General features: G+C 41.1%; 1 long non-coding RNA gene across 1 annotated transcript; it reads left to right on the top strand.

The window, feature by feature from the left end:
• Window positions 1-117: 117 nt before the first annotated feature.
• LOC144054909 (uncharacterized) lies at window positions 118-4,145 on the top strand. Its single transcript, XR_013294733.1, has 4 exons — window positions 118-273; window positions 961-1,199; window positions 3,889-3,987; window positions 4,082-4,145. It is a non-coding gene; the product is annotated as an uncharacterized LOC144054909 (long non-coding RNA).
• Window positions 4,146-9,828: the final 5,683 nt, after the last annotated feature.

Raw genomic sequence — 9,828 nt, 5'->3', positions numbered from 1 at the left:
CATGTCTCCTTCCTTGAGCGCAGCTGAAGCTAATGATCGGCTCATCAGCAAGCTTTGCAGAAGCCTGATAATGATCCTAATCATGAATCAGGTGTGTTAGTGGAAAGAAACAGACTGGATAGGGGCTCTCAAGGATCAAACTTAGCCACCCCTGTTATGGAGCATCGAAAATTACACACACTCAACCCTTAGTCAGCCGGGGCGGAGCTAACTAAACGGTTTGAGGAAGAGGCCAAAGTGCAGTACTACTGTACATGTCCCTGGACGGTTGAGGTTAGTATTTGGTTTTCGGTCATTTTCGTCTGTAATTTTTGTTGTTCAATAAAGTGTTCAAACAATACTGTAATTGCGATGTGGTAGGGTTGGATTCTGTATTAAGCGCAGTGTTGTCTAGAACACAACACTTGCGAGTGCACGGGCACAGGCGACCAAATGCATTGCATAATTTTTTTATTCTTGTTTTACCGATAGGTTTTGTATGAGATTTTACCTTGATTTTTTTTTTTTTTTTTTGTCAAAATAGGATTTTCGGTTTAACCTCTCTTCTACTGCTATTTACTCAAGAATGACAATTGCTAGAGACACACTATTTTTTTTTGATGAAAGATGAGGGTTTAATCTTTCGATCTTTCGATAATTTTCTTTCGATAAGTCCCATGTATATATATACCCATAGAACACAATATTCTGTAGGCTGTCAAAAATGGATTAAAATCCGAGGGATGGCAGGGCTCTAAATGGCTGGCATTCAATGAGTTAATTGTGATTTAATCAGACCTCTATAAGCATGCTTTGGATGATAGCTTGATTTATGCAATAAAGCATGTCTATCAGTATCTTTAAAAACAAACAAACTTAGTAGCTATTTTTTTTTATTTGATTAGCATGTCTCATAAAGAAAACTTATGTGTCCAAAAATTCAACAAGAAAATTGCAAATTATGCTTCAATTTTATTTTAGGATGGTGTGAATTTAAAGTCGCCACGAAGTCCAGGAATTCCTGCTCAGTACCCTCCCACATGCCAAAAATGTTATCCAGATAACGCCAATACACAGCGGGAAAAACAGAAAGCTTCTCAATGGCAGTTTCCTCCCAATCGGCCAGATAGATGTCCGCATAAGATGGGGAGTATTTGCGTCCCATCGCACAGCCGCAGAGTTGAAGATAGAATCTCCTGTTAAAGAAGAAGTCATTTCTGGTGAGCGTAATCTCAAGTAATTGTAGAAGTTTACTGTCGGGCCGCTTGGGGTCAGGGTATTTATCAAATATTTTCCTTATAGCTAATAACCCCCTAGTCTAGAAGTTTCTATATTTGTGTAAAGTGAATCAATATCAATAGAGAATAGCATAGCATTTTCTGAAACCTGCATCTGCTGCACTTTCTTTACAAATTTATATGTATCTTGAATGTAACTCCTATGAGTTTTAGCTAGAGGGTTAATGAAATAATCTTTAAATTCAGTAATTGCATATGATTCATACCCACAATCACACACAGTCGGACGTCCGACAAGGACTCTAAAGGGTATGGTCTATGTGTCAGGAGCTTTATGAATTTTGGGCAAAAGGTAAAATAAACGAGGCCTCGGTTGATCCGGGCCATCTAAATATCTTTTTTGTTTAGGGCGTTATTATAGTTTGATTGATCCGGGCCATCTAAATATCTTTTTTGTTTAGGGCGTTATTATAGTTTGATTAAGTTCTTGTAATTTGTGCCAAAATCTGGCATTTCCTTTGAAGTGTGATAACTTAGTCATTTATGAATATTTTTTTCACTTTCAACCGCTCAAAATGTTCACTGGCATCAGACCTATCTATACATATATAGTTTAAAAAAAAAAAAGAAGCTTTTTTTAATGCCCTCTATGGACAATAATAGCAGTATTATGCTAACAGCAAAATTAACTATGCTGTATATATATATGTAAAATAAAGTTCTAATTTGAATATTTCATATGACATATTTAGAGGCTTGAATAAGTCCATAAGTCATAACAATAGAATTTTTTCTGCATGCCCAGTTTTCACACAATGGCAGTTTTCCGAATAGCACAAAACTCTTGTAATTTTGCCGAAATCAGGCATTTCCTTTGAAGTGAGATAACTTAGTCATTTATGAATATTTTTTTCACTTTCAACCACACAAAATGTTCAGTGGCATCAGACCTATCTATACATATATAGTTTAAAAAAAAGAAGAAGCTTTTTTTAATGCCCTCTATGGACAATAATAGCAGTATTATGCTAACAGCAAAATTAACTATGCTGTATATATATATATGTAAAATAAAGTTCTAATTTGAATATTTCATATGACATATTTAGAGGCTTGAATAAGTCCATAAGTCATAACAATAGAATTTTTTCTGCATGCCCAGTTTTCACACAATGGCAGTTTTCCGAATAGCACAAAACTCTTGTAATTTTGCCGAAATCCTTTTCCATTTCCTTTGAAGTGAGATAACTTAGTCATTTATTAATTTTTTTAATGCCCCCTATGGACAACAATAGCAGTATTATGCTAATAGCAAGACTAACTATGCTGTGTATATATATATATAAAATAAAATAATAATTTGAATATTTCATATGACATAGTTAGAGGCTCAAACAAGTCCATAAGTCATAACAATATAATTTTTTTATGCATGCATTTTGTATTCATTTATTAGCCTTTGGCGCCACCTAGTGGATTTTTGTGTTAACACTCTAAACACACAAATTCCTCTATTTTCATGTTTATGACTCGTCAAAGAAGCAATTGCATTATAACACAGCAGGTTTACAGCATATCAAAAACTATGATTTATAATGGGAGTCAATGAGCCAAAATCAGGCATTATTACAACAACTTCATGTTAATCTCTCCCTCCTGTTTGGTAATAATTATAAATTACAGCATGGCGCCAATTTGAACTTCTACATTTTTAAACAATCCTGGTAAAATGTCAGGTCCCTAGTGTATTTTTTTCAAATGTTTTTTCTTTGATGAAAAACAGAAAAAAGCCAGAAAATGGACAAATAACGCCCAGGGGTTAAACGTGATATATTTATTGTTAAAAAGCGTCTGTGTGATAGTCCCAATCCTTTTTTTTGCGTTTCTTTTTGTATAGACTCAGATAACGGTTTACAATATATTTTGTCACTTAATTGTCTATTAGCTTCCAAAATCTAATTATTTCTATCTTGTATCACAATTTGTCCTCCTTTAACCACTGGTTTTAGAACAATGCTTTTATTATTACTTACATTTTTAACATCCTGCTGTTGTTCACGAGACAGATTATGTAGGTTCCAATGATGGATTCCATTGTTTTAATGTTCGTAAATTATTCTCAATTAGATTTTTTATACCATCAGAGACATTATCTATAAGCAGTTCCCAGTTTGAGGATCCCGCATTTAATATAGGTTTATTTTGATTAGCCATAGCAAAATGATCCAAAAGTTTTAATCGTCTATGAAAATTATGCAAATCTGCTCATAATTTAGCTGTTCGAATGAATATTAGACCTCTCTCTTATATTTCTAATTGTGTACTCAAAAGTGAAAAATGGTACACACAAATTCATCACAGTTTTCTCCCCATTCAAAAGTTGAATTGCTCCTTTCAATATCTAAAAATCTTATCAGCCATCTGCGTTGTCCAATGAATTGGATCATCATTACACACTTGGAATAAAAAATAATTAATTTCTGTCAGAAAAGTGTATTTCTCGTTGATAAGCTGGTTCAGTTTCATTCAATAAAGCCTGTTTTTTATCATTCAATTTACACGAAAAGTTAATCATTGGTACAAAGACCGTTTCATTAGGAAAAGTAAATTGACAAGTTTTCATCAATTGTTGTAGTTGTTTATGCGTCTGTGTTTGTGTTTGTTCTTGCAGGCAATTATTCAAACCTACCGCCAGAATCACTTTTCGAGTTACCGATTGACGAAATCGTTTTTTAAGGACCTCATTAAAATGGTGAAAGGAAGCACCCGGGTAACTATCTACCTGTATCGAGAGCTTCTAAAAGATGGAATACCGGGCAACATTGGAATTACCTATGAATAAGATTTGTTTTAACTGCCTCCAGGGTCCAGTCGCGAACCTTGCACTGAGTGCGTGGATAGACCAGTGGTTCCTGGCGATCCTAAGGATGTCAACAACAATGTCAATGTCAACAACAGCAATTGATAGCTTCTCGGTATATGGTATCAGATCCTTATTCTGGTTATTTCCTCTATTTAATTATAATGTAAAGTTTTCATTTTGGCAAAATGAAACTGCATTACTGTAAGTCTGTCTTATCACTGTAGGTGAAGCCGTCGCGTTGAGATAAAACAAGTCAGCTGAAACCACATTTTGTTGTTGTTGTTCTTTACCTATCTTTTTTGATTCTCCCAAGTTGCCCAAGTTGTGGTGAATCATAGATCGTACTGCTACAGGGGATTACTTTATTGAATTTAAGAGCCCTTATCAAAGGGGATTCGGTTGACCTTTCCGAACCATTACTATGCTGGTCTGAGGGAGGTTAAAAAGAGGCATAGAAAGAAAAGAGTTAGGGGTTAGACACAAGGGGAGGGGGGTTGAAGTTAGGAAAAACTGAGGTTGGAAGACCAGGGAAAGGAGTGGGATGAGGGTTAGAGAGAGGCCCATGGCGCTTCGATGTCGAAAATCTGTGTGGGCGGAGTTAAATGTTTATGTCCACCCGACATGGCGGCATGCCTCGAACTGCGCTCTGAATCCAGGGCTTACTCAACTAAGCGGCTGCTGAGGGCCCCGTCTCTCTGTCTCTCTCTCTCTCTATCCCTCCCTCTCTCTGCTAAATATTAACCTGTTTCTGTGTGCATCTAGGCCAGGGATAGGGAACCCTGGTCTGGAGAGCCGCTGTCCTGCCTGTTTTCCATGTCTCCCTCCATCAGCACACCTGATTGATGAACAAGAACGTTATCAGGCTTCTACGGAGCTTGCTGATCAGTTGAGTCAGCTGTTTGAGGAGAGAGACATGGAAAACAGGTAGGACAGTGGCTCTCGAGGGCCAGGGTTACCTATCCCTGATCTAGGCTATAGAAGCCCAAAAGTGTCAAAATTCAATAAATAAAAATGTTGTTTTGAGATAAATATCCTTTTGATAAATAACAGACAAATATGTAATATGGTCATTAAATTGTAAAATGAGGTGTTAGTATTATTATGAAATATTAATACTATTCTTTAATATGTAACAAATATTTTATTTTGATGAAATATTTCATGATTATTTTAACAACGCCATACTTTTTAATAATAATGACATTTATTTTCCAAAGTTTTATAAGATAAGAAAACGTTGTTGTTTTTACAAAGTCAGTTTTTTTTTCATAATGCCCTTTTTCTCAATGGCCTTTCTATTACATAATGGTGTTTCACAGCTAAATGACTTGATCTTGTCCATCAAATCACATGAGGCGGAGCCAGTTACGTGATTGGCTCAGTTCATTATATAGACATGAGCAGCAGAACTTGAAGTATCAATTCACGCATGGAGAGTTTAGGGCAGGAGTGGGCAAACTTTTTGGCTTGGGGGCCACATTGACTTTTAAAATTTGACAAACGGGCCGGGTCAGCACAATATATGATCAGGGTTGGGAGGGTTACTTTTAAAATGGATCCCGTTACAGTTACAAGTTACCTGCTCAAAAATGTAGTTAGTAACGTAATTCAAGTACCATAATATTAAAGTAATGTAATGATTACTTTGGATTACGTTTGGATTACTCCAATACCAAGTACGTATGCTCATGAAGTCAAAATAAGAATTAATTATCACCACAATTTATTCCATGGCAGAATCCCCTGTCAGAAAGAATTTCAACGCCCATCTCCGGCAGAGCTTCTCCATTGTCCTGGGGGAGGCGTGGGACATTGAGTCCGAGTGGACCATGTTCCGCGCTTCCATTGTTGAGGCGGCCGATCGGAGCTGTGGCCGTAAGGTGGTTGGTGCCTGTCGTGGCGGCAATCCTCGGACCGGGTTGCCGTCAAGCTGAAGAAGGAGTCCTATTGGGCCTTTTTGGCCTGTGGGACTCCGGAGGCTGCTGACGGGTACCGGCTGGCCAAGCGGAATGCGGCTTCGACAGTCGCTGGCAAAAACTCGGACATGGGAGGAGTTCGGTGAGGCCATGGAAAACGACTTCCGGACAGCTTCGAGGAAATTCTGGTCCACCATCCGGCGTCTCAGGAGAGGAAAGCAGTGCGCCATTAACACTGTGTATAGTGGAGATGGGGTGCTGTTGACCTCAACTCGGGACGTCGTGAATCGGTGGGGAGAGTACTTCGAAGACCTCCTCAATTCCACCGACACGCCTTCCTTTGAGGAAGCAGGGTCTGGGGACTCTGAGGTGGGCTCCCCTATCTCTGGGGTCGAAGTCGCCGAGGTGGTTGGAAAACTTCTCGGTGGCGGGGCCTCGGGGGTGGATGAGATCCGCCCGGAGTTCCTAAAGGCTCTGGATGTTGTGGGGCTGTCATGGTTGACACGTCTCTGCAGCATCGCGTGGACATCGGGGACAGTGCCTCTGGTTTGGCAGACCGGGGTGGTGGTTCCTCTTTTTAAGAAGGGGGACCGGAGGGTGTGTTCCAACTTTAGAGGGATCACACTCCTCAGCCTCCCAGGTAAGGTCTATTCAGGAGTGCTGGAGAGGAGGGAGGTCGAAACTCGGATTCAGGAGGAGCAGTGTGGTTTTTGTCCCTGCCGTGGAACAGTGGACCAGCTCTACACCCTCAGCAGGGTCCTCGAGGGTGTGTGGGAGTTCGCCCAACTAGTCCTCATGTGCTTTGTGGACTTGGAGAAGGCGTTTGACCGTGTCCCTTGGGGTGTCCTGTGGGGGGTGCTTCGGGAATATGGGGTACCGAGCCCCCTGATACGGGCTATTCGGTCCCTGTACGACCGATGTCAGAGTTTGGTCCGCATCGCCGGCAGTAAGTCGAATTTGTTTCCTGTGAGGGTTGGACTCCGCCAAGGTTGCCCTTTGTCACCAATTCTGTTCATAACTTTTATGGACAGAATTTCTAGGCGTAGCCGAGGCGTTGAGGGGGTCCGGTTTGGTGGCCTCAGCATTGCATCTCTGCTTTTTGCAGATGATGTGGTGCTGTTGGCTTCTTTAAGCCGTGATCTCCAGCTCTCACTGGAGCGGTTCGCAGCCGAGTGTGAAGCGGTTGGGATGAGGATCAGCACCTCCAAATCCGAGACCATGGTCTTCAGTCGGAAAAGGGTGGAGTGCCCTCTCCGGGTCGGGGATGAGATCCTGCCCCAAGTGGAGGAGTTCAAGTATCTTGGGGTCTTGTTCACGAGTGAGGGTAGGTTAGAGTGGGAGATCGTCGGCGGATCGGTGCAGCGTCTGCAGTGATGCGGACGCTGTATCGGTCCGTTGTAGTGAAGAAGGAGCTGAGCCGAAAGGCAAAGCTCTCAATTTACCGGTCGATCTACGTTCCTGCCCTTACCTATGGTCACGAGCTGTGGGTCGTGACCGAAAGAACAAGATCCCGGATACAAGCGGCCGAAATGAGTTACCTCCGCAGGGTAGCCGGGCTCTCCCTTAGAGATAGGGTGAGAAGCTCGGTCATCCGGGAGGGACTCAGCGTCGAGCCGCTACTCCTCCACGTTGAGAGGAACCAGTTGAGGTGGCTCGGGCATCTAGTTCGGATGCCTCCTGGACGCCTCCCTGGGGAGGTGTTCCGGCGGAAGGCCCCGGGGATGACTATGTCTATGTCTCTCGGCTGTCCTGGGAACGCCTTGGGGTCCCGTCGGAGGAGCTGGCTGAAGTGGCTGGGGAGAGGGAAGTCTGGGCTTCCCTGCTAAAGCTGCTGCCCCCGCGACCCGACCCCGGATAAGCGGAAGAAGACGGACGGACGGACCACAATTTATATTTCTATACAGTGCGCCCCTGCTATTTGCAGGTGACAGGGACCCGGGCAACCTACCAATAGCAAAAATCCTTGTATAATTGGCAACCATTTAAATGCATGTGCAGTATAAATATGTTGATTGATTGGTTGATTGATTGATTGATTGAAGGCCATATACAGATAGATAAATAGATAGATAGATAGATAGATAGATGGACAGATATCCAATGAATAGGGAGAAAATTATGCTTTTAAAAGCACATTTCCCATTGTTGCTCATTTCACCCACATGCACGCATGCACTAATAATGCTATGAGGATGACCATGCGTGACATTAATTGCAAAATGAACTTTTATCCCAGTCACGAGTTTAGCCATATTGTGTATGGTGAATTGGTGGGAGGGATATTTGTTCGGAAGATGTAACCCACATTATGTTGTAGCGACAGCTAGCAAGAAGTTCCGCGTAGCATGCTGCAGGATCGACTCTCAGCTGAAACTTTTTCTTTGTTAAAGATAAATCGGTCTTTCAGCAAACAAGTATGTTCCAAACCGTAAATACCGGTCGCCACTTACTTCCTCTAAAGATGTTACGCTCGAGCCTTCCTGCTCGAATCTGATTCGAGCAAATGAAGCGGAGGCGTGTCGAAGCAGCGTCAACAACAACTGCTTTGGAGATGCCGAAAATCATGTGACCACAGCAAACGAGGCCAGCGACTTCAAGCTGTTTCGCGGGAAGGATGTACTTCGTGTTTGACAAACCTGCCTGCAGTAATTCAAGTCCCAATTACATGATACAAAATAGGAAAGGTTATGATAATTTGGTTCGAATATTTTTTCCATTTTAAGATTATGGAAATGTGTATACTATATAATAAAAACAATATCCCTGTTCACAAGCACTGCACCTACACATTAAATTCTGTAGTGAGTAAATTTAACTCTATTTAGAGTGGGACCAAGTTTTAGAGTAATATTTACACTTGGAAGAGAGTAAAATGAAGAACTGGAAAAATAAAAGTCAAAATTTGAGGAACGAACTCACGACCTTCAGTTTAGGAGACAGCTGATCTACTCTCTCAGCCAGCATCTCCTGATGTGCATTGGTATATATATCGCTCATGTCAGCTGGAATCTTCCTAACTCCGAGACAAAAATATATATTTTTGGTCTCTTTGAGATAAACAAACAATAGGAGTGACATAGCTTAGGTGGTAGTGTGGCAGGCTCCAAAGCTGAAGGTCGTGAGTTTGTTCCTCAACCAATGAGAGGCTTTTATTATTTATTTTTTTCAATTCTGTATTTTATTCTCTTTCAAGTGTAAATAAATATTAGCCTACTCTAAAAATACTGTTTTGAACACCACAGACAAAAACAATGACAAATACTTGATAGGTCAACCTTACTTGTGTAAATCACACTTTAAAAGGACGACACAATGCAGCAGTTGAAAAAAATAGGAAACATCCACTGAAACTTTATTGAATTTATGAAATGCTGAGGCTCATACATGATAGCAAGGAATGAAGCTTTGAAAACAGTGATTGTAAAAATTCCATGTACGCAGGTTTGACCAGCAGATGGAGCTCTTGCAGTATGTCAAATGCCTCGAAGCAGTGCATCATTTTAGGGCAATTGTCTCAAACGTGGTTCATTGTTTTGGAAAACCTCGGTTTCTCCATCCCTAAATTCCTCTTTTCATCCGTGAACCCTTTTAAACAGGCCACGTGCCCGACACGACGTCAACAAGTCTCTCTCTCTTACTCGCTCTCTCTCTCCCGGGCTCTCGCTCTGTCTTTTTCTTGCTCGCTCGGCTCTCATCGTAGGAATTGTAATCCCTCGAAATAATCCCCATTTTTAATAAATGTACCTGTAATCTGATGACATGTTTTTTTTCCCTGTAACTGTAATGGAATACAGTTACTCCAAAAAAAAAAAATCTGATTACGTAACGGCGG

Source organism: Vanacampus margaritifer, chromosome 7 (genome assembly GCF_051991255.1).
Source record: "Vanacampus margaritifer isolate UIUO_Vmar chromosome 7, RoL_Vmar_1.0, whole genome shotgun sequence".
Classification (NCBI taxonomy): Eukaryota; Metazoa; Chordata; class Actinopteri; order Syngnathiformes; family Syngnathidae; genus Vanacampus; species Vanacampus margaritifer.
This window is presented reverse-complemented; position numbering and strand designations above follow the sequence as displayed.